We start from the raw sequence: 25,922 nt of genomic DNA, 5'->3' as shown, positions 1-25,922 counted from the left end.
CATCAGAAATGATTTTGCCCTTCCAGGGAAGAATACCTTGAAGACAGCTAGGTACAGCAGTTTGAATCTGACACCTGCGTCTCGACATTCACAAAATAATGCAATGAATTTACTCCTCTTCTGTCTGGTGTACAATGAGTAATCATTCTCCGCAAAGATTGTGCTGTCTCCCACTTTTAGTATTTTGTGTTTCTGCCACAGTTTTGTCAGAATCAACTCCTCCTGCTGGCAGAATTACATATTTACTATTAAAGGTCTAGGTTGCTTTCTCATAGCCAGGTTTGGAGCATGCACACAATGTTCCCTTTCAACTAACCGCTCCTGCTGTGGAATACCAGTCCAGTTGCTTGTTTGTGCTTTCATAAAATGAATGCAGTATATTCCTTCCAGCTTCTGTGGTATAGCTGAAAATCTCAGTTTTTTCCCTACATGCTCTGTCCTTTAATTCTATTATTTTTTTGAAACATCTTTTCCTGAGCAGTCTTATATTCAGCCAGCCTTTTCTTAATTTCAGCCTCTGATTTTTGCAGCTTTATCACCTCATCTCAATATCTGTTTAAAGTTTCTTCCATTTTTTTTTCCAGCCTTTTGTTTGTGTTGATATACTCCATCAGTGTTTCATTTATTTTAACCAGGTCTGTGTGCAGTTGTCATATATCTTCCTTTTAGTTACTGGAAGTCATGTCTGGAGGTTGCATTGCTTCTTGCTCAACAGCTGCAGAACTTTCTTTTCCCTAGTCATTGTTTCTTACTCACTTTTTGTAGCTGATTGTTTTACAGGTGCTCTGTATTTCTTTTTTCCTGGCAAATAGGCAGTACACTTACTAGCCAGTTACTGAAATTTACATATAAACACAAAAGCCTGCTGGCCTTCTTTGTTGAGTTTCTGTTTTCAAACTGGAAGACCTGGAATTAAGCTTGTTACTCAAGTGTATGCAGTGTTTTACTTTTATTGTACCGTAGTTAATTTAGCCCACCTAATTCCAACTTGTAAACTTCTAATGTGATGTTAAATCACCTATGTTCCTGTGGCTGCGCACCAGCTGCAGCCATTGTTATTGTGTCTGGAAATCCCAAGTAAAGGGTATTGCAGTAGTCAAGACAGGATGAGACCACAGCATTAATAACTACTGAGAGACAAATCATTCTTTTTCCATTCTCACAAAATTAAAAGTAGCTGGCATGTGACCCCCAAAATGTCAAGCGGTTGTCTGTAATTACTCCTAAGCCAGGCACCTTAGTTACAGACTCACTTTAAGCCTGTTGCCACCACTGAGGATGAAAAATGGAAGTGACAGAGCAGACAAATTTGTCAATGTAGCATGAAAAGACATGCCCTCAGTTACTTCCAGATTATCTGTAGGGGAATACAAGCGTCATTTTCTCCAAAAGGAAGGAAGGTTGCAGCTAGTTGTCTGTATTTTTTTATTTTACATTTGTTTACTGGGAAAGTCCAACTTGAAATTAAGCCAATTTTCAGCAGAGGCCAGGGAGAAACGCTCCAGATGCATGTCTTTATAACATGGGAGGAAACCAGAGCACCCGGAGGAAACCTACATGAATGTATGGAGGACATGCATACTTTGCACAGAAGGCACCCCAGCTGAGAATCAAACTAGAGAATTGCTTGCTGTAAGGTGACAATGAAACCACTGCGCCGTTAGCATAATGGTGATGTAGTCGACCTCTACCCCAGTGAGTTCAGGTAATGGAAGTATAAAGACCATAAAAAAATAAAGGACCAAAGATTAAGACATGGCACTCCATACTGCAGATGGTACTGATGAAAAGAATTTAAACGCAAAACCATAATTTGGGTACAGCCGGAGAGGTAGGGGAAAACCACCCAAGGAGTATAGAAGATAAACCACACTAAGGTTTTAACTGCCCACTCAAGATGCCATGATCAGTGGTGTCAGATGTGGCAGAGACATCCAGCAGGACGAGAACAGGGTAAATTTACTGGTCTCTAACCATCAGAGTATAGTTTACCATTCTTATTTGAGTAGTCTCATAACTGTGGGAAGAACCAAAAATTAACTGGTAAGGATCTGTGATGCTACTAACTGTAATTTAGGATTCAGGTTGCAAATGCAGTTTTCTTGAAAATTTTATTCTAAAAGTGAAGGCAGAAAACTGGGCAAGACCTGTCAAAGAGATTTGGGTTAAAGATGGCTTCTTGAGGATAGGAGTAACGTACGCATCCTTCAGAGTAGTCAGAAAAATCCCAGACCTTAGTGCTCAAGTATCTCTTAACTGACTGGGGCCAGCACATCAAGACAAGCAAGAAGTAGCCTAGAGCTGCATGGGTCTAACTTGCAAGTTATAGCACACATACTTGAAATTAACCTCAGCAGACTCTTCACTGTTAAAAACATCAATACATAGCCGCTCCAATGGAGTAGAGTGGTAATTCTGATTACTAGCCAGGTAACCCAGTTTTAGTTAGCAGCTTAGGAGTCTGATGGAGTAGCAAGGAGGAAGGGATGGGTTTTACCACAGAACCACCCACCAAGTATGGTATCTTTTGTGAAAATTCCTAGTGGAGGTGAAAATTTCATGCTAAAAAGAATGTGTCATAGAAGAGAATAGGCTTGGGACAAAGCTGAGCTGCACCACAGGTGGGGCAATACTCTGCATATCTCCATTGCATGCCTGCCCCTCAGGACAGAGGGAGGGGGAAGTAACAAGGATAGGGCATAAAATGATTTCCTCGGCAGATGTGAGTGGCCACACCCTAGAATTTCCTCAATTTCCATGTCAGCCCTAGCTCTACAGAGGTAGTCTGGGGGTTACAGAGGTTGCTGGTAGACCCAACAATGAGCATGGGGCACTGGGTAGGGAGTGGTATGATGATGCAGGAGGGAGAAAAAATCCTCCAAAGAAAAAAGGAATATCAGTAAGTACTTGAAATCACACTCAGCAGTTCATTGTTGTCATGAATATCAAACCTTCACCAAGAAGAGTGATTAGTGTCTGCAGTCTTAAGGAAGAAGAGCAGGCCTTATAGTAGCTACCATATCAGTGAAAAATCAAGCAGCTATTTCACATTGATGATGGGATAAACTCATTGAGTAGTGTAGCTAGTCGTGCTGCACAACCTAACCAACCTGTAGAAGATCATGGCCATTTTGTTAGTAGCATATGAGTTATCCTATGCTATTTGTTTTTTAGCATTTGAGAATTCTGCCTGTTTTACTTCATATCTCTTTGTTAATTGCTTTGTACTGGCAGTAAACAGATTGCTCTCAGTTATAATTTGACCTGAGGGTGGGATGGCCACTGTAGTAGAATGTATTGCCAGATATTGTGTTGGCTCTTCTCACATTCTGTCACTATCTTCTGTCATAGAGAAGGCATGTGTTAAATGTTATTACATTTATATTTGTTCTAAGACTGTGTAGAACAGTGAAAAGGCTTTGGTAGTGTGTTGTATTTGTAACAATTTCATTCAGATCAATTAAGCTTTATGCATGCTGAACATGTTTCCCTTTAACACATATGTATGTAATGTGAATTGCTGGCATTCTGATATATATATATATATATATATATATATATATATATATATAAATTATACATGCACACACACACACACACACACACACACATATATATATATATATATATATATATATATATATATATATATATATAAAACACTGTTGTGATGTACTGGTTAATCCCATGAATGTTTACTAAGTGATGATTTTATATTGTGCTTATCAGTGTATTGCCATATTCTGATAATTTGCTGTATACAGCTGTATACATACACTACCACCAATTCCCACCCATCCCCTCTTACTCTAACCTTATACATCCTACATAGACATTTCACTTGTGATTCTTATTCAAAAACCCTCCCCAATTGGCCTTACTACTTCTATACATACACTTATGTTTTCTACTTCCTTATCTCCATTTAATCTTTAGCCCCATTCCCAACGATCTTTCTCCCTGCCATACTGCTTCACAACTCCCTAGTAGTACCTATCTATTCCAGATTGTATCTTTTACTTTTTTTCAAATAAACCCTCATTTCTTCTTATTTTGACTATATCATTATACGCTAGCCTTTCATATCCCTCTATTCCTTGTACTCCAAAGACGATGCAGGTAAAATTGGCTAATATAGTGGTAAACCCAGCACTGAGTACTCCAAACAAGTGCAAATTCAAAAAGTAAAACTCAGCCAGGAACGTAGCAGTAAAAAATAATTTAATACAATACTTTAGCAGCAAACAAGCAAAGCTTTCGGGCTTAAAAATTCCTCAGTGCAAATTCAGTAAATCATTAATTGTTTCACATTTAAATAACATCATATGGCACAACCCACCAATGACCTTATACAAATAATTAGTTAACTATCAGCGTAATAGAACAACAACTTAAAAGCTATATACCTATATAAAAAAATAACTAAACATAACAATATAGAAATATAAAAAGTCTTTTATTTTATCTATACTGCATTTTTCTTACTAAAACAGGTTTTATACGAATTACATCATTAATGCCTGGGTATCTGTGCACATAACCTTATTATCCATTCATACTCTCTCATATCGAGAGCATTATTACTACTGCCTCCTCTAATATTTTTATTAATTACATCTATAACCATGAATTTAAACTCATGACTTGTATCATATTTTGAGACATGTCTAGCTAAAGCATTTGTAGAGACGTTCCTATGATTGTCGGACCGAATGCGGTCATTTAATCGTCTTGTTACATTTCCGTATTAAAAACACAGTGCATTTAATACAGTTCACAAGATAAATGATATTCACAGTATTACAAGTATCAAAACAGCAAAATGTAAACTTTTTAGCTGTTTCCTGATGTATAAACACAATATTGCCCACAAGAATATGCGTACAGCAACTGCAGTTATAACATGGAAACGTACCTTACTTTACAATACCTTTATCAACATAGGTTTGTTTATAGCACAACCTTTGCTTTAAGTTTTTGCAGTTCCTGTAGGCCAAGCTTGGTTTATCTGAAGTCATCTGTTCAAGACCAGGTACTGCTCTCAAAATATGCCAATTCCTTCATACGACATTCCTAACTTCTGATGTCCTATTCCTAAAAGTAGTGAAATACCTTATTTTGTTTTCCCATGGATCAGTTACATCGTAACCTTAGATCCTTCTTTTCTACTAAAAAATGGTTTTGCTAAACCTTCTCTTTGTCTCAGTATCTCATCCATAATTTTATTTACCATATCTTTATTATATCCCCTATTTTTAAATTATTGAGCAAGTTCTACCATTTGTTCTTTACATCTCATTTTTTTCATAGTAAGTCTGCTAACCCTAAGCATTTGATTTTTAACTATTCCTTTAAAAATGTGGGGTACGTGCATGCCACCTTTATGCGTATATTTATTAGCATGCACTTTCTTCCTATAAATGCTTGTACTTAACCTTCTAGCATCTTTATTTATTTTAGCATCCAAATACTCTATAGATCTAATGTTAATTTAAACTTCAGGAAATCAGTAGACTCATTCATATAGGTAACAAAGTAATTAAGGTAATATCCCTCCCAAATCAAAAACACGTCATCAACAAAACAGACGTAAAAAGGAACTTTATTTGTATACTCCACTAAAATCATTAAATATTACTTCATTTTCCCATTGATTAAGCACCAGATTGGCTATCAACGTCTCCATAGCCACAACAGATTTCTGAAGATATAATTGAACATTAAAAATAAAAATATTGTTGCTGAGCACAGTATCTAACAACTGACAGATAAACTCAACTTCCCTATCATTAATTTCCATATTGGGACATAGAAAGCATCTTATTTCTTCTAATCCATAACTATTAGGAATAACATTGAAAAGTGAATTTATGTCTAAGGTCACTAATAGAAAGTCCTTTTCACCATATAGATCATACTATCCATATAATTTTGCCAAGAAATCTTGTGTGTCCTTAATATAAGTTTTCACCTTATACATATACCTTCCTAATACAGACTGAAGGTAAAGGCAAATAGGCTGTGTCACTCATCCCCTGCCTGAGGCAGTGGGTCTCATTGGGAGGTGCTGTAAACTTTTGTGGACCTTGGGCAACCCGTATAAAATGGGAGTAGTAGGACAAGGCACAGTAAAGTAATTAAATAGTTCAATAGATATGTCGCCGGATTCCGGCGTGTAGCTCGCGAGACATTTGCCTGCGAGCTACATCGCCGAAACCAAACGGCTGCATCAGCACTTTGCCGTAGTGCAAAGTGACTGAAAAGCATAGCCGCTGCAACTATAATCTATGGACGGGCAGCTGCAGCCGTACGGGCTGTGTAACGCATTCCTTCTTCTCGTGCAAGGAATGCATTTATTTAATTATTTATTTATTGTGTTGTCAGACTGGCAACACAATAAATAATTAAATAAATGCATTCCTTGCACGAGACGAAGGAATGCGTTACACAGCCCGTACGGCTGCAGCTGCCCGTCCATAGATTATAGTTGCAGCGGCTATGCTTTTCAGTCACTTTGCACTACGGCAAAGTGCTGATGCAGCCATTTGGTTTTGGCAATGTAGCTCGCAGGCAAATGTCTCGCGAGCTACACGCCGGAATCCTATGTCGCCACTAAGTTGAAAATCGTAATCATATTTACTGCAGTAATATATTTTTTTAACATCAGACATACTAATTTTCAAAAAGGTGGCGTCAGAAAGAAAGTCATTCATTCTTGCAATATAGTCATTTATAGCCATAATTACAGTCGCGCCACCTTTATCAGCTTTTTAAAAAACAATATCAAGATTAGCTCTTAATTACCTTTTTTTTTCTTAGTCTTCTTCTCATAAACCTGAAGTAACTCTTTCTCACATAAATTCTCAAATAGGGATATCACTGGGAGACTGTTGGGTATGAAAACAGTAGATTTTTTACAACATTTATTAGTTAAATTCACAGTATCATTAAAAAACAATTTTAAATTAATACCTGTTGTAAGCAACTTTGTCTGTTAGAGCTTCCACAACACACACTGAATTTGAGGGTAGAAATTGCAGAGCTTTATTCAAAACTGAGATATCATCAGATCCAAGTTCCAGACTGGATAAATTAATAATAGTATTATCTAAGCATTATGTTATCCTGGGTGATTGTTCATTGCTAATGGACTGTTGTGCTTCCTTTCAGTTGCATTCGTGTCCTTCCATCCTAGGGATCGCCCCCATGACATGTCCCTTCAGTGTATCTCCACCTTCTGTGGTAAAGCAATTCGAATCTGTGTAAGTGGAGTCTGAAAAACCTCATAAACGTGTGCTGACATCGTTTGACGAGCATCTGATTCACCCAATTGCAATTCGTTATCTAATGCTAATGCAGGAAAATTTTCTGTTCCACTGAAGATTGATTGGTCTGTTCACTCTGAAAATTATGAACAATGGTTAAAGCATTAGCCATTGTAAATTCATCTAATGTGTACATAGACTCCTTAGCAGTTTTAGTTATTTCATCCGATGTATACATGGACCCTTTGGCAGTTTGTTGTTTCCTTGATCTTGCATTCTTTAGGCCATGAAAAGATGTGCTCCCATTTAAAATCATTCAGATCCCATAGCAGCTTACATTTCTTCGTAAGCTGTAGTCTCTCAGCAAGATTTAACAAGCAGTCTAACACAGCTTGATAAATTAATGCATTGTTTTTAAAATCTGGTAATGCAACAATTTCATTCGCAAGTCTGTTTCATCTTGTAACCCCGCTTCTATTTTGGTGAAAAATTGATTCATTAACAACATATACTCTGCACCAAGTTTAAGATTCAATTCCTGCCACCTTTTTAAGAGCTTAGGGTATGTGTGTTGGTGTATGTAGGCATTTTAAGAATCCTCAGTCCAAGAGGTACTATGCCAAGGTCCAAGTAAGTAGTAAAGCTTAGCCTTTGCCATTGGAGCTTCCTAAACAATTGAACCTTTTTCTGTAGTACACCAACACTAGTAAGAAAATTGTCATTAGACTGGGCAACGTCTCCCATACTATTCAAAGAAAATTCACCTGGGCAAGCAAGGAGAGGGTTGGTGCAAATCACTAATAAGTCCTGTAGAGAACAGGTTACTGACATAGACAAAGTTGCAGTAGTAGATTCCCTCCTGGGCTGTGTCATATTCCAAATCAATCAGCAACGTCCACTAACAGTCCAAATAAAAACATTGCAGGTAAAATGGACTAATATAGTGATAAACCCAGCGCTGAGTACTCCAAACAAGTCCAAATTCAAAAAGTAAAACTCATGCCAGGAATGTAGCAGTAAAAAATAATTTAATACAATACTTTAACAGTAAACAAGCAAAGCTTTCGGGCTTAACTCTTCCTCAGTGCAAATTCAATAAATCTACTAACCTTTATAAGGTTATGTGCAGATAGATACCCAGGCATTAGTAATGTAATTAGTATAAAACCAGTTATAGTGAGAAAACAAATGCAGTATAGATAAAATAAAGGATTTTTTTATATTTCTATATTTTTATGTTTAGTTATTTTTTATATAGGTATATCTCTTTTTAAGTTGTTGATCTATTAAGTTGATAGTTAATTGGTTATTTATTTGTAGAAGGTCATTTTTGGGTTGTGTCATATGATGTTATTTAAATGTAAAACAATGAATGATTTATTGAATTTGTACCGAAGAAGGGTTAAGACCGAACGCTTTGCTTGTTTGCTGTTAAAGGAGTTTATTAAATTATTTTTTACTGCTATGCTCCTGGTGTGAGTTTTACTTTTTGATTCCGGAGACAATACCAGGACAACTTAACTCTTCTTTTATAGAAAATGCTTCTGTCCTTACTGCCCTCTACCAGCGTTCAGGATCCACCATCACTGAATCTACTATTGCCCTGCAACTTCTGGTTTCCTTCTTGCTATTTCCCCACCACCTGAAATCTATAAAATACAGATTCCTGTACTTAATTATGTTACTCTTCAGCTTATCCCCTATTCTTCTCCTCCTACTGTGCCATCTTTTATCCTATCATGATTCAATAGTATGTCTGAACATCTCTCCAGCTCTGTCCCAGCCACCTTTCCATACTTTCTCTTTACAGTCTCCACACATTGCACCAAACCTTTTTAATATTTCCTCTCAACTTTATTCCAAATATAGACTGATTAAATGCACTTCAGCTTAAACCAAAACAAAATTGCAAGAATCCTGTCCAAAACACAAGTATGCATAATTCCGTAATAATAGTAAACAAAACCATAAAAATTTTAGACATCCATTAAAGAAATCATACATGCTAGCCAAAAATTCAACCCAAACCCCCTCTCCTGATAACTCACCACTCAAAACTGGCTATACAGTTCAACTCTTATTTTGTAGATAGTATAGCATCTCTAACCAAGGATTCCTCAGCATCTAATCCCAACCTTGCCCAACAGCTACATATCACCACATCCACTTTCACCTTCAAACATGTGCCCACACCCTATATAAAACTACTCTTAAACTTAAACTGTGCTGTTCTTCAGCTGATGACCTTCCAAGCAAGTAACTAAAAATAGCAGCAGATAGCATTGCCTATGCTGCCTCAGTCATTATAAATAGGTCAGTCCAGGAGTCCCAAATTCCCCCTCTCTGGAAAAAAGTCACACATTATCCTTCTGCACAAAGGAGGAAATTCACCAGACATTAATAACTTTGGACCTATAACAATCTCCCCTTGCCAAAATACTTGAAAAATTTATACAGAAACAATTGCTAGACTATGTCCTGCAGGAAGAACTCCTACCCCCCCCACACACACACAACATGGCTTCCACCCTTCCCATAGTACTAGCACTGCTCTTCTGACTTTGACTTATACAGGTATTGTCAATAAAACTTGAGATAACAGCAAACTAGTCTCTTCCTCATTTCTAGATTCATGTAAAGCCTTTGACACAGTTTGTCACAACAAACTTGTACTTCAAATGTCCTCACTAGGCCCACTCTTCTGTAGTCTGTAGTTCAGTAGCTACCTGTCCTGTAGGTATCAGTCAGTAAAATGGCACACCATGCTCTCTCCTTACCAGTGTACCACAAGGATCTATCCTTGGTCCCCTGCTCTTTAACATTCTCACCAACACCTTCTATACGTCCACACAACAGGCCATCCTGATACAGTATGCAGATGTTTCCACTCTCATTTGCACATCTGACAACATGGTACACCTCCAAAAAATTACTCCGGGAACTAACCTCCAAAAAATTACTGTGGGAACTAACAGCCACTGAAACATGGCTTTGTAACTCGCATAGTAGAATACCAGTGGCCAGTGTAACTAACATCTCATGCTCAACCTAAAAAAAAAAATCAAAGTACTACTCCCTTCCCCAAATCCATCTCTTATGAAAAAACAAAATTGAAAGTCTTCTCTCTTGAAAATACAACCATTGAAGTCACTTCTCATAGCAAATTATTAGGGGTGGCAGTTGATGATAATCTTATATTTGACCTGCATATACAAAATTGCATAAGAAAACCTGGGGATGCTTTACAGAGCCAACAATTTTCTCACCGATGCAACTACAATTGCCACTACTTATCTCCCCACATTTCTTTATGGTGCTTTCATCCTTCCTAACTTCCAGGGTTCACAAAAGTAAAACTTGAACAATGCTATAACAAGGTTGCAAAATTTGCAGCAAATACCCCTTTCAGAACTACCACTGTATAGCACTAAAAAGCCCAAGTTAGTTAGAACTGCCTCATCAACTAACATTTACACAGCTTCTTACCACCTACATAATTATCCAGCGTCAGTCTCCATGTTCAGCACTAAAACATTATACACAACTATACTCCTAGTTGGTCATGGCGATCCAGTGACCAAAAACTTCTGTCTGTCTACAAAGCTGTCATATCTGCTGGGCATTGACTGTACTCGTACAAGGTTGCTAAGGCCTGGAGCTCCTTGCTGTATCCATCAGGTCAGCACCCGCCCTCCCATCTTTCAAAACCACTCTGAAAGACTTCCAAGCTAAAATCTGACTCTGTTCTTGCTCAAAATCGCAATAAACTATATTCCTAAATGTGAATAAGTACCTTTTTCATTCCTTATACCTCCTTACGCTCCCATCTTTACTTACCACCTTTATTCTATCAAATTCTCCTCCCTGACTTTCTCTCTAAATATACCATAAGCAGTTTTTTCCCTTCACTTCATATTGCAATTCCTGTTTGTATTAGACTAACTTGTCTTTAATTTGTCTACAAACTGTAAAATTTCTATAAATATTAAATGATTGTCATGTAACTTGTATTGATTCTTAACCAGTGTTTTTATATCATTATTAATTTGCTATAATTATTTAAACTGTAGGTGTTTTATTTTTGAAAATTGTAGTTATTCTTAAAACGTTTTGTAATCATTTGGAGCTTTCTCCCAGGGCCTCCACTGAAAATGGGCTTCTACCCAGTTGGACTTTCCCCAGTAATCAAATGTCAATAACTTCATTAGACAAATAACCAGGTTTCCTTTAGAGAGCTCAATCTAATACAAAGCATAAGGTTCAGTCAGAACATGTTGCAATGCAAGAGGTATCCACACCTCCAGGCATATCCCAAACTATACCCTACATACCACAGGGACTGCATCTGTAGATTGTACAGTGACTTGTGCTCCTTTCATTTAGTAGATGAGTTGGGATTATACTGTCAGGCGTCAGAGTTAGGGATATAGTCCTGTACCACAGCATCAAGAATGTGAGAATCTTCAGAAAGAAGATGGAATGTTGAAACAAAGATCTCAGGAGTATTATGTGCAGTTTAATTTCACTCTCTCAGTTCAGGTTTGGAGGATCTAAAATGTAGTACTTCCAGGCCAAAACAGATAGGGAAGTGGACAGTCAAAAGGCTGGAACCACCACCAAGTGTGCTTCATATTCAGTAGGAAGAGCAAGTGTGATGTGTATGTTGTAGAGGTTAAAAAAAAAGACTTAGCAGACCTACCTCCCTTTTTGAGTCAGCTGAATCCTATAGCTGTTAAGAGCCACCAACTGTTCATTGACCTAGGTATTAAAGTTTGTTTATTCATTCAGCCATCCTTTGTTGAACAAGTTAGTCTCACTAAGCTAGTGGCCTCTTTTCATGGGAGACCCAGGGTTGATTTCATATTACTAGGGGAAATTTGGCCAGGATATCAATGAACTTCACCTACTTTTTTTCATTAGGAGTCTTGGGATTTTTTTTTTCATCTGCCTGAGCTACCACCAACTGTTATACAAAGGATGACACTCTCAGGAGTGCAGCCCCCCCCCCCACCCAATCACCATGCTGTACTTCAGTGTCAGCCATCTATCTGACTGATGTGGAGATAAAACGCACAGCCTTTTGCACCAGAGGGAGGAGTGTGCTACCTGTTATACCAGTGACAGGTACTCAGAACCTGTCTGGTGACTAAGTGGGAGTGAAGAAAATAATAGGTTTTGTTTAACAATATTTTAAAAGGGTGGAAGTACCATAATCTTGGAAGAAAGCTGTTGTGGCTGTACTACCCAAAGAGGGTAAAGACCATTCATACCCAGCTTCATATAGACTCATCTTAATTTTAAACCATGATTATAAAGTGTTTATGCCTTTACTAGCAAAGAAAATGACAAAGGTGTTTCCAAAAGTGATAGATTTGTATTGGTGAGTTTTTGTGGAGAGGAGGCAATTATTTGATGACATTAATTGGAGAGTGATAATCCAGAGGGAAGCAGAGTGAAGGAAAATGTTGCTATTAGTGATGGGTCCTGATGCAGAGAAAGCATTCAGTAGAGTCAGTTGGGATTCTTTGAGTAAGACAGTGGCAGCATTTATGTTCCGTGACAGAATAATAGAGTCTATTAGGAGGATTTATGAAGTATCATATGCAAGAATTAAAGGTGGGAGGGTTCCTCACTGACGAGCTGTATTTGAAGAGAGGAACAGGGTAGGGGTTGTCCTCTTTCCCTTTTGTTTGTTATATATTTAAGCCATTAGCAAATAAAATAAGGAACTGACAAATGCAAGGATATAATTGTAGTGATAATCAAGAAAAGTTAGCTTTATTTGCAGATATTATTTTATATTTGATAAATCCAGAAAAGGATATTTCAGTGTTGGGGAATTTTATGCAAAAGTTGCATGTCTTTTCAGGATATAAAATAAATGAAAATAAAATAAGGGCTGTAGCAGTAACCTGTGTACCCACACATGAATTGACTCAGCAATACCTACATTTCTTGGGACATAAGATGTAGTAGATTTAAAGGGATTCTACTGTGGCAGCTAAGGATTTGTGGAAAGACACTATACAAAATGTTATGCAAAATTTGAGAAGCTGGAAGCTCTTGATTATGGATACAGACAGTAAGAAACAAGCAGTGAAAAGGTTTGTAGTCCCTTCTATATATATATATATATATATATATATCAGGCATACTTTTATCAACCAGAGGAGAAGTTGTGGATATTTAAAGAGTTGAAAGAATTTATTGTGGAGAGGAAGAGCTAAGGGGAGTATAAGTTGATCCTCCCCATAGAATAAGGTGGGTCAGGATTACCTGATTTGAAAGGATATTTTAGAGCTACACAACTGAGGTTCATATACATAAAGGGATGATGATGAAATGGGGTGGGAAAGTTTGAGAAGTAAGGAGAGAATAGGGTTGTAAATGCAGGAGAGTAAGAACCATACAGAGTATTATATTCATAAAAAAGAAGAAAATATTTTAAGAACTAAGTCAGCACACCAATTGAGAAAGGAGATTTTACCAGTAGGGGTGACTGTAGGTTCAGGGTATAAAAAGTAGACAAGAGGGGGGTGTAATATACTGGAGAGAATTAGTAACAGAGCCAATTTTTTTTTTTTTTGAGAAACTAGAGGGAAAGGTAACAGAGTAAGATGAGGTTAAATAAAAGTATGGAGCCAGGTTAGAGACAACCTTCTCTACTAGGGTTGATAACATTAAATATAGAGTGACAGGTGATTGTTAAATGAAAGACCATCTCTGATAGTGTTTTTAGTTAAGTCTAGAACAGAAGTTGCTGTTTAAAAAGGAATAATTACTAGGGCATATAAAATATTGTATGATAACTATAAGACTCAGTCAGAGGAGGTTAGAAAAGATCGGGAAGAGAATGGAAAGGCAGTATACAATGGGAAGATATCTCTACAGATCCCATGATTTTTGCTTGGAAGAATTTGCCTAGGTATTTTTGTACCTCAGAAAGACTTCAGAGAATTTTTCCCCAGGTAGATAACAAATGCTGTGGGTGTGATGGGAAAGAGCTAGGTAATCGGGAGAATATTTTTGGGAAAGTAATGAGCTGGCAGATTTCTGTTGGCATGTTCTGTATGGAATTTTAAAAATGTTAGGGGAGAAAATGGTTGTAAATAAGGAAATTATTCTTTTGAACTGGGATATAGTGTCTGTATTGCCGAGACATAGAAAGGGCTTAGTAACTTTAATGCTATTCTCTGCAAAAAAAGCAATATCTAGGAAATGGAAATCAAAATTTAAACCAGTTGTAACTGAAGTGCTGAATATTGTAAAAGAGATGACTAGAAATGGGATATTTAGGAAAGGAATAAATTATGTAGAAATAAATAGAATTTGTGGGAATACTGCATGCAAAATAGTGTTGAGGATGGGGAGGGAAGTTTAAGGAAAGGCACAAATTAAGCAGTTTAATGTTGGAGTTGCTGAAAATTGTTAATGTATATTGCATGAAATTAAAGAAATGTTATTGTGGTTTGCTTTTTCTATCACTGTGTATGTATCTGTCACTTTTTAAAAAAATCATGTTTAACAAAGATGTTTAAATTTGAAAAAGTTATGCTGAATGAATGCCAAGTCTGTGAGCTGTTATAGAAATGTGTTCACACAACTGAGTAGATGAGGAACTGGATATGTGGTCTAATTGATAATGTGTCTGACTTAGAATCAGTAGATTGGATTAGAATCCTGCCATAGTTGTCAAAAAAATGATGTACTAGCCTTACAATTAGTGCAGAGGATTAAGGTTATGAGCTCTTAATGAGATGTTTTCTGTAGTTCAGATCTTGATTCCCATAGCCTCCCTTTACTACTTTGTGACTGCGAGCAAGTCACTTAACCATTTAGTAGTGTGAGCCAATTGGGAAACAGGAATAGGCTTGACCTACTGAGCCACGCTCCCGTAACTAAGTATAAAGTAAGAAACCTACAGTTTTTCCAGCAGTCAGGAAGAGTTCAGAAATTTTTGCCCTGGTGGCATCTTGACCACTATAGCCAGAGCTAAAGCAGATAGCAGCACCACTTCCTATACTGCCCTATCCTATGCTACCTATGGCACTGAATAGTGAGTCTGCAGGTAGAATGGCTACAGCCAAATGAGAACCAAAGTTTTCTCCATGTCAGGTCTTGGTTATGAAATCAAGGTCATTATCCCTGAAAAGATATGAAGATTATCTCATTTTGTTGGGGATAGACCTTACACTACTATACAGTGCCTTAAAAGGGGGCACATGAGGATGATATCCTGGTCACCTGCCATTTGCAGAAGAGCAGATCTCTAGGTACTACCCTAAGGAAAAATAAAGTCTCATGAGGTATTTCCCCCAGAGTGAGGAATTTGTTAAAAAAACAATGATGGGCATATACCCATGACTGCCTCCATGGCCCGCCCCTACTGAATACCTCTGCATGCTTAGTACCTACTATGACACCCTACCACTGGCCCAGTAATCAAGGAGCCTTAATCCTCACCATTGACAACAGTGAGGGATGTACACACTGGGAGGAATGACAAGTGCACACACAGTAAAGTGCAATTTCCCTTAAGAGGACACAGAGACCACAGTCAGTCTGGGGCTGGTTTCTCTCTCCTTCTCCAGATCCCCAATAAGAATCCCCACTGGTACAGCTATAGAGTTGAGATCTCAGCTGAGTGACCAAGCCAAGGCCTCTAGCACCCTCTCTGTCCAGCTAGTTCTTTGTGTCCCTGCCCTAGTAGCTGACACACACACACACACACACACACACACACACACACACACACACACACACACACACACTCTTTGAGGTTTGATTTTTACACACCCACAGGCACACCTGGGAAAGGCCGGCACAGGTTTACTAGCTATGCCCCCCTCTGCCCAGACTGTAAGATAGTTTTGACTGTCACCAGCCACTCCTTATCCGCCACTCTAAGGCCCTTAACAGAGGGTGCCCAATCTTACTGTGTAATGTTATTGTCAGTACAAATGGTAGTTTGACCAAGAGCAAGGCTATTAGGAGTGGCCTGAACAGTGTCACCAAATAGATATTCAAGTACTCTGAGAGTTTACATCAGACCAGCCACAATTGAAAAGTTTAAATATATTTACTAATAAATAAAAGAACAAGAATATACTCAGTAAATAATCACAGTTACATCAGAGTTCAAAATCACAGGAAATATTTAAAACAGCATTGCAAGACAGTCTCAAATAAATAAAGAAAACATCTCTAAGCTATACTTCAGTGTATTCCTGGCTGTATCTAAGAGAAATGACTGCACCCTAGTTTTAACTTATTTACAGAACAACAAGCAGGCAGATGTGGTGAGTGGATGTTCTTGCCAGTTCAAAGACCAAGTACAAAATGCCCTCTCTCTCAGAGAGTTCTTAAATTAATATCTCAAATACTACTGCTGGGTTAGCATGCAGGATGGATGACATCACTTCTTGTCATCTGACTTTAGTTCCCAAGCTAAACCCCCATTGCCAAAAACTGCCAGCATTTATCATCTCCCTGTAAAAATACATAGCCCTCAGATGTTTGCAGCTGCTGGAAGACATAAAACAATAAAACACTTAAGATGATGCAGAAGGCTCCCTAATTTTAGACATCCTGTCTCCTTGCTGCATCGAAACCATCGTTTATGGTGCAATTATAAAATAATTTAATTTCAACTATTTTTCTGAGGTTTTGCAAGTTATCCCTCTATGTTCCAGTTTCCACTGTTAAAATATATACATTTACAATAGTCTGTGTATGTTTTCTGTTCTCTTCCAGTAGGGTACAGTGTGGACACATCTCTAAGCTGAGTACTCTACAATATATCTCTTCAGCACACATATCTGTACAAACCATCTTATGGCATACTGTTCTAATACATTTGTAACACAAGCATATGAATCATGTTGCTATTGACAAATGACATATGATTATGTACAGCTAGCTGTGTTGGCAGTATCTCCTTTTGTCACGCCTATCCATAAGCCATTCCATAGGTAAATGATTTGCTAACCAAGGGACACCTAATACTGTCAGTAGTATTTATATGACAAGGTACCCAGAATACAGTAGTTGAGTGCAACATCAGTTACAGCACAAAGATTAGAGAGTAGAAAATGAAATAAAAAAAAAGCATGAGAACAGACGCTTGCATCTGAAAAACAGATAAGCAGGTTAAAGAAATGAAACTGCCTAAACAAGGTCGAATTTAAACTTTTCCAGATTATTTTGCACATGGGCACATTCCAGATTTTCCAGGAGGGGTTAATGAAATTTGTCTGTTACCAACACACCATTTCCTGCCTTTATAGTAATGCTGCCACCAGCCAGACTATTCTAGCATACCAAGAACACTTTTTACACTTAAAATAAGCCTGCCTTTAAATATTTGTGTAGTACCAGTAAGCCTGAGTAGTAACTATTCAAAAAGTGGAAGCCAGCATTTGAGTTTACACCAGATCAGTAAGCATAACATCATGCTAATAAACAGACTATTAGACACAACCATTTGAAAGTGAATTATAAAATTCTGTACTTGAAACAAAGTTTAGCAATGTACTTGATAAAATTGATTTTACAAACAGCTCTACATTTACACCCAGATTACCAAAATAAATGTGTTTAAACAGGCAGATAGCATAACGATAACAATCTAACAGTTTTTCTGGTCCTGTCAGTACCGGTAGCTAAAAGATGTATTGAATTCAAATTGCCTCTAACTTAGAAGTCTAAACAAAAGGTGCAGAGTTTCACACTTAACTAGATTTCAACCTGAGTTATGCTTCAGGAATGCGTCTCTTGTGCATACTGTAGAGGAAGAGACAGTAACTGAAATGATCAACAAGATCCCCCATGTAGAGACTTGGACATTATTCCCCACTTTTCTTCAGTTTGAATAAAAAGCTTCATATTTTTGAAGTCCAAATTGTCATGCATTTTCCTTTTACCTGCAGTAACATTTGCGTATTTGCAAAGCAAGTTTCATTCTTTTACAGTCTTGTTGCATTTTTCATTAGTAAGTTGCATATTCTGTATACAGTTCATGTTTTGTGTGTTACAAGATTTACTGGAAATGACAATCTCATTTTATTTACATTGTTATTTTAATGAAAAAGCACTTATGTTTATGTCTGCCTAATGCATGTATGTTTTACTAACAGACAATTGCAGACTTTGCTCAGCCTGTTATGGTTCTCCATTGAAAACCATTTAAAGCATTTACATTGGCTTTGGTATAGTACCAGTTCTCTACAGTAACTACAGACTTCTCTCAGAATGCTCAGCATCAAAGGGAAGCTAAAATGATACTTAAAACCACTGTTAAACCAGAAGACAAGCCTTAAAGCAACTCTGTAGTGTTAATATAACTTTATTTCACACTTTTGTCAATAAAAATAGACTTTTTCAGAAATAAATTACATAAAAAATATTTATAAGCTTAAATATTTGAAATAAAAGCATGTTAACCAATCACAATAAACATACAATTAAAAGCACATCCGATGTTAATTGCCCCTTTATTTAACCCTTACCTTCTAATCTCCTATAGCCAACCTACGGTCCTTCAGAAAACAATGTTTATGGTGTCATTTAAACCTAGTGGTTTGTCTGACTCTAATCTTACTTGCCATTCAGTTTCTCTTTGTTCCACCTGATTTTTATGATTTCCTTCTCCTCTTAATCATAAGGTATGTGTCTACCACTGCAGAGAAAAATTATGCTGCTTATGCATTTTACTCAACATCTCTTTTGTGTGCTACTTTATATTCCAACGATTTACCTTAGTGCTGATTTCTGTGACTGCTTTCTCCACTGGAAATGCACACAAATGAGTTGCAGATTTAATGAAAGCTTAAATATAGTTTACAAAGGTGCCAACAGTCTGCAGTAAGAAAGAAAAAAATGTCACATTGCTGGTCTGTTTTTCTAGCCTGGCACCACAATAAGTGTATCATACATAAAAACATCATTGGAGGAGTTCCCATCACTACAAGAATTCCCTTTGTGTAATATAAAATCTGAAGTAGGAAGACTTCATTCGTCTGCAACCTGTGGGTATCGGATCCGACCTCGGATCCGAGCCGGCAATTCAAAAGCTTAGGCTCCGAGCTCCTAGCTCCTCCCTCTTACCCATAACCCCTTGCCACGCCCTGACTGACCTCAGATTTCGTTTGCCGCTTTTCAAGAAGCAACGGAATTCTTGAGCTCCTGGCGTGGTTTTTGAGATAAGTAGTTTTCTGACAGGAAAATTGTTGAAATTCTCTTTTTTTGTTACAAATATAGTTAGTGTTGTGTGTGGTTAAGGCTTTCCCTCCCTCTTTAGTTAAATTTTCTCGGGTTTTTCGTAGTTTGTTTGTTTGTGTGTGTGTGTGTTTAGGCCTTAGGTGTTATGTCTGAAGCCCCTAAGGCTGTCTTTTCCAAATGTACCGAGTGTGGCCATAAGCTGTCCCCAGCGGATGGCCACACTCGGTGCGTTAAATGCTTGGGGGTTGAACACCTGTCTTCTGGTTGTACCATTTGTGCAGGGTTCAACCCCCGGGCTTTAAGGGAACGGAGGTCGATGTTAGTGCTGGCGGGTCTTTACCCCCAGATACTGCTTCGACCTCTGCCCCTCCAGTCAGCAACTTGTTGCTGTCAGTTCTCCTCCGGCTGGGACTCAACCTCCCTTAAAAATGCCGGAGGGGAAGGATTCTAGTAGGGAGAGACAGAAGGAGAGGCACAGGGAGAAGCACCACAAGAGGAGAGCCAAGCTTCCAGCTCGCTCCTCCATCTGCGGGCTTCCCCTGTGCCTTCTAGCTTCCTCCTCCTCGGCTCCACTCCCCTCGGTTCTCTCCTGGACCCGAGGAGGAGGAGGCTAGCCCTTCCAGGAGGTCTCCGAGGCGGTTCTCTAGGTCCGCCGTGGCCTCCTCTAGATCGACCTTTTCGATGAGCGAAGCTGATATGGACCGGATGATGAGGAAATTCATCCAGGCCCAAATGCAAATGGGAGTGCTCCTAGCCCCCCCCCAACCGGGAGGGCTTGACCCACCGCCCCGTAGCTCCTTCTCCGACCCATACCACGGGTTCGGAGCTTTCGGCGCCGTGCAGATTTGGATCCGGGGGTGGGTCGGATCCGATTGGTCGGCGACCTCGGATCCGTCCCATCCTCTTGAGTGCTTCGGGTGCCGGACCCGACCTCTCGGAGCCGAGGCCGAGCCTCGGATCCGAGGGAGCTGGTGGTCTTCGCCCGTCCAGGTCGGAGCACACTGGTCTCTCGGATCCGGCGGTTTCGCTCCGACTCCGATCCGCACGCCGGATCCGAGTGGGAGTCGGCTCGGGGCTTAGAGAAGCTGGCTCCCCTCGGCTTTCAACGTTATGGAAAGGGCACTGTCGAGGACATCCGGACCCCGGTCCCTGCCACGGCTCCATCCCGCACTCCATTGCAGTTGGGCCAGGCCCCCACCAGCCGGTCCCAGGGACAGCCCGCCTCGATGTCCCAAGTGGTTCCCTTGGAACATCCATCTGCTGAAGAGTACTCCTCGGACAGCCCCCCCCGATGAAGTACCTCGGAAGCGCAAGTGCAAGAGGAGGCACATGGACTCCCCTGAGTCCGTCACTGAAGACACGGACTTGGATGAAGGGGAAGGCTCCCCTAGGTCACCCCTGAGGACGTCTCATTTGGAGACATCATGGAGATGTTAAGGATCAGGGGTGGTCTGCCCCAAGGCTTCTTCGGACGAGTCTGTGTTCTTGGAGGCATTCGGGCCCTTCTACCTCTTGGGTGTCCCCTCCTGCTGACCCCTGGTAGATCTTATATCTATCAGGCGTGGAAGGATCCGGACACCATTGAGCCTATCCCAAAACGCCCGGACCGCATTCTTTCTCCTCCATCAGACCGCACCCACTGGAGTAAGGGTCCCCCAGTAGATGCCATGATGATGGCTGCAGCCAAAGAGGGAATTGGCCCAGGAGAGTCCCTCCGTCCATCCTCCGGGCAAGGAGTCCCGTTCGATGGATCGAATTGGGAAGCAAGTGTTTAGTTCAGCGACCTTCTCCTTGAGAGCGCTGAACTACATGGCGCATGTCATTAGGATGCAGCGAGATCTGATTAAAGAGTACGCTGCATCTCCCGAGTCCATCTCGAGACATAGAAAGGGCTTAGTAACATTAATGCTATTCTCTGCAAAAGAAGCAATATCTAGGAAATGGAAATCAAAATTTAAACCAGTTGTAACTGAAGTGCTGAATATTGTAAAAGAGATGACTAGAAATGGGATATTTAGGAAAGGAATAAATTATGTAGAAATAAATAGAATTTGTGGGAATACTGCATGCAAAATAGTGTTGAGGATGGGGAGGGAAGTTTAAGGAAAGGCACAAATTAAGCAGTTTAATGTTGGAGTTGCTGAAAATTGTTAATGTATATTGCATGAAATTAAAGAAATGTTATTGTGGTTTGCTTTTTCTATCACTGTGTATGTATCTGTCACTTTTTAAAAAAATCATGTTTAACAAAGATGTTTAAATTTGAAAAAGTTATGCTGAATGAATGCCAAGTCTGTGAGCTGTTATAGAAATGTGTTCACACAACTGAGTAGATGAGGAACTGGATATGTGGTCTAATTGATAATGTGTCTGACTTAGAATCAGTAGATTGGATTAGAATCCTGCCATAGTTGTCAAAAAAATGATGTACTAGCCTTACAATTAGTGCAGAGGATTAAGGTTATGAGCTCTTAATGAGATGTTTTCTGTAGTTCAGATCTTGATTCCCATAGCCTCCCTTTACTACTTTGTGACTGCGAGCAAGTCACTTAACCATTTAGTAGTGTGAGCCAATTGGGAAACAGGAATAGGCTTGACCTACTGAGCCACGCTCCCGTAACTAAGTATAAAGTAAGAAACCTACAGTTTTTCCAGCAGTCAGGAAGAGTTCAGAAATTTTTGCCCTGGTGGCATCTTGACCACTATAGCCAGAGCTAAAGCAGATAGCAGCACCACTTCCTATACTGCCCTATCCTATGCTACCTATGGCACTGAATAGTGAGTCTGCAGGTAGAATGGCTACAGCCAAATGAGAACCAAAGTTATCTCCATGTCAGGTCTTGGTTATGAAATCAAGGTCATTATCCCTGAAAAGATATGAAGATTATCTCATTTTGTTGGGGATAGACCTTACACTACTATACAGTGCCTTAAAAGGGGGGACATGAGGATGATATCCTGGTCACCTGCCATTTGCAGAAGAGCAGATCTCTAGGTACTACCCTAAGGAAAAATAAAGTCTCATGAGGTATTTCCCCCAGAGTGAGGAATTTGTTAAAAAAACAATGATGGGCATATACCCATGACTGCCTCCATAGCCCGCCCCTACTGAATACCTCTGCATGCTTAGTACCTACTATGACACCCTACCACTGGCCCAGTAATCAAGGAGCCTTAATCCTCACCATTGACAACAGTGAGGGATGTACACACTGGGAGGAATGACAAGTGCACACACAGTAAAGTGCAATTTCCCTTAAGAGGACACAGAGACCACAGTCATTCTGGGGCTGGTTTCTCTCTCCTTCTCCAGATCCCCAATAAGAATCCCCACTGGTACAGCTATAGAGTTGAGATCTCAGCTGAGTGACCAAGCCAAGGCCTCCAGCACCCTCTCTGTCCAGCTAGTTCTTTGTGTCCCTGCCCAAGTAGCTGACACACACACACACACACACACACACACACACACACACACACACACACACACACACTCTTTGAGGTTTGATTTTTACACACCCACAGGCACACCTGGGAAAGGCCGGCACAGGTTTACTAGCTATGCCCCCCTCTGCCCAGACTGTAAGATAGTTTTGACTGTCACCAGCCACTCCTTATCCGCCACTCTAAGGCCCTTAACAGAGGGTGCCCAATCTTACTGTGTAATGTTATTGTCAGTACAAATGGTAGTTTGACCAAGAGCAAGGCTATTAGGAGTGGCCTGAACAGTGTCACCAAATAGATATTCAAGTACTCTGAGAGTTTACATCAGACCAGCCACAATTGAAAAGTTTAAATATATTTACTAATAAATAAAAGAACAAGAATATACTCAGTAAATAATCACAGTTACATCAGAGTTCAAAATCACAGGAAATATTTAAAACAGCATTGCAAGACAGTCTCAAATAAATAAAGAAAACATCTCTAAGCTATACTTCAGTGTATTCCTGGCTGTATCTAAGAGAAATGACTGCACCCTAGTTTTAACTTATTTACAGAACAACAAGCAGGCAGATGTGGTGAGTGGATGTTCTTGCCAGTTCAAAGACCAAGTACAAAATGCCCTCTCTCTCAGAGAGTTCTTAAATTAATATCTCAAATACTACTGCTGGGTTAGCATGCAGGATGGATGACATCACTTCTTGTCATCTGACTTTAGTTCCCAAGCTAAACCCCCATTGCCAAAAACTGCCAGCATTTATCATCTCCCTGTAAAAATACATAGCCCTCAGATGTTTGCAGCTGCTGGAAGACATAAAACAATAAAACACTTAAGATGATGCAGAAGGCTCCCTAATTTTAGACATCCTGTCTCCTTGCTGCATCGAAACCATCGTTTATGGTGCAATTATAAAATAATTTAATTTCAACTATTTTTCTGAGGTTTTGCAAGTTATCCCTCTATGTTCCAGTTTCCACTGTTAAAATATATACATTTACAATAGTCTGTGTATGTTTTCTGTTCTCTTCCAGTAGGGTACAGTGTGGACACATCTCTAAGCTGAGTACTCTACAATATATCTCTTCAGCACACATATCTGTACAAACCATCTTATGGCATACTGTTCTAATACATTTGTAACACAAGCATATGAATCATGTTGCTATTGACAAATGACATATGATTATGTACAGCTAGCTGTGTTGGCAGTATCTCCTTTGTCACGCCTATCCATAAGCCATTCCATAGGTAAATGATTTGCTAACCAAGGGACACCTAATACTGTCAGTAGTATTTATATGACAAGGTACCCAGAATACAGTAGTTGAGTGCAACATCAGTTACAGCACAAAGATTAGAGAGTAGAAAATGAAATAAAAAAAAAGCATGAGAACAGACGCTTGCATCTGAAAAACAGATAAGCAGGTTAAAGAAATGAAACTGCCTAAACAAGGTCGAATTTAAACTTTTCCAGATTATTTTGCACATGGGCACATTCCAGATTTTCCAGGAGGGGTTAATGAAATTTGTCTGTTACCAACACACCATTTCCTGCCTTTATAGTAATGCTGCCACCAGCCAGACTATTCTAGCATACCAAGAACACTTTTTACACTTAAAATAAGCCTGCCTTTCTTTAAATATTTGTGTAGTACCAGTAAGCCTGAGTAGTAACTATTCAAAAAGTGGAAGCCAGCATTTGAGTTTACACCAGATCAGTAAGCATAACATCATGCTAATAAACAGACTATTAGACACAACCATTTGAAAGTGAATTATAAAATTCTGTACTTGAAACAAAGTTTAGCAATGTACTTGATAAAATTGATTTTACAAACAGCTCTACATTTACACCCAGATTACCAAAATAAATGTGTTTAAACAGGCAGATAGCATAACGATAACAATCTAACAGTTTTTCTGGTCCTGTCAGTACCGGTAGCTAAAAGATGTATTGAATTCAAATTGCCTCTAACTTAGAAGTCTAAACAAAAGGTGCAGAGTTTCACACTTAACTAGATTTCAACCTGAGTTATGCTTCAGGAATGCGTCTCTTGTGCATACTGTAGAGGAAGAGACAGTAACTGAAATGATCAACAAGATCCCCCATGTAGAGACTTGGACATTATTCCCCACTTTTCTTCAGTTTGAATAAAAAGCTTCATATTTTTGAAGTCCAAATTGTCATGCATTTTCCTTTTACCTGCAGTAACATTTGCGTATTTGCAAAGCAAGTTTCATTCTTTTACAGTCTTGTTGCATTTTTCATTAGTAAGTTGCATATTCTGTATACAGTTCATGTTTTGTGTGTTACAAGATTTACTGGAAATGACAATCTCATTTTATTTACATTGTTATTTTAATGAAAAAGCACTTATGTTTATGTCTGCCTAATGCATGTATGTTTTACTAACAGACAATTGCAGACTTTGCTCAGCCTGTTATGGTTCTCCATTGAAAACCATTTAAAGCATTTACATTGGCTTTGGTATAGTACCAGTTCTCTACAGTAACTACAGACTTCTCTCAGAATGCTCAGCATCAAAGGGAAGCTAAAAATGATACTTAAAACCACTGTTAAACCAGAAGACAAGCCTTAAAGCAACTCTGTAGTGTTAATATAACTTTATTTCACACTTTTGTCAATAAAAATAGACTTTTTCAGAAATAAATTACATAAAAAATATTTATAAGCTTAAATATTTGAAATAAAAGCATGTTAACCAATCACAATAAACATACAATTAAAAGCACATCCGATGTTAATTGCCCCTTTATTTAACCCTTACCTTCTAATCTCCTATAGCCAACCTACGGTCCTTCAGAAAACAATGTTTATGGTGTCATTTAAACCTAGTGGTTTGTCTGACTCTAATCTTACTTGCCATTCAGTTTCTCTTTGTTCCACCTGATTTTTATGATTTCCTTCTCCTCTTAATCATAAGGTATGTGTCTACCACTGCAGAGAAAAATTATGCTGCTTATGCATTTTACTC

At 38.9% G+C, this 25,922-nt stretch overlaps 1 protein-coding gene across 3 annotated transcripts in view; it reads left to right on the top strand.

Moving 5' to 3' along the window:
- Positions 1-25,922, top strand: part of KIDINS220 (kinase D interacting substrate 220) — a 2,951,961-nt gene that overhangs the window by 2,918,051 nt on the left and 7,988 nt on the right. The gene's annotated exons all lie outside the window — the stretch shown is intronic.

This window comes from Protopterus annectens, chromosome 1.part1 (genome assembly GCF_019279795.1).
Source record: "Protopterus annectens isolate FY-2018-M chromosome 1.part1, PAN1.0, whole genome shotgun sequence".
Lineage (NCBI taxonomy): Eukaryota > Metazoa > Chordata > Ceratodontiformes > Protopteridae > Protopterus > Protopterus annectens.
Note: the sequence above shows the minus strand (reverse complement) of the source record. Positions and strands in the feature narration are given on the sequence as shown.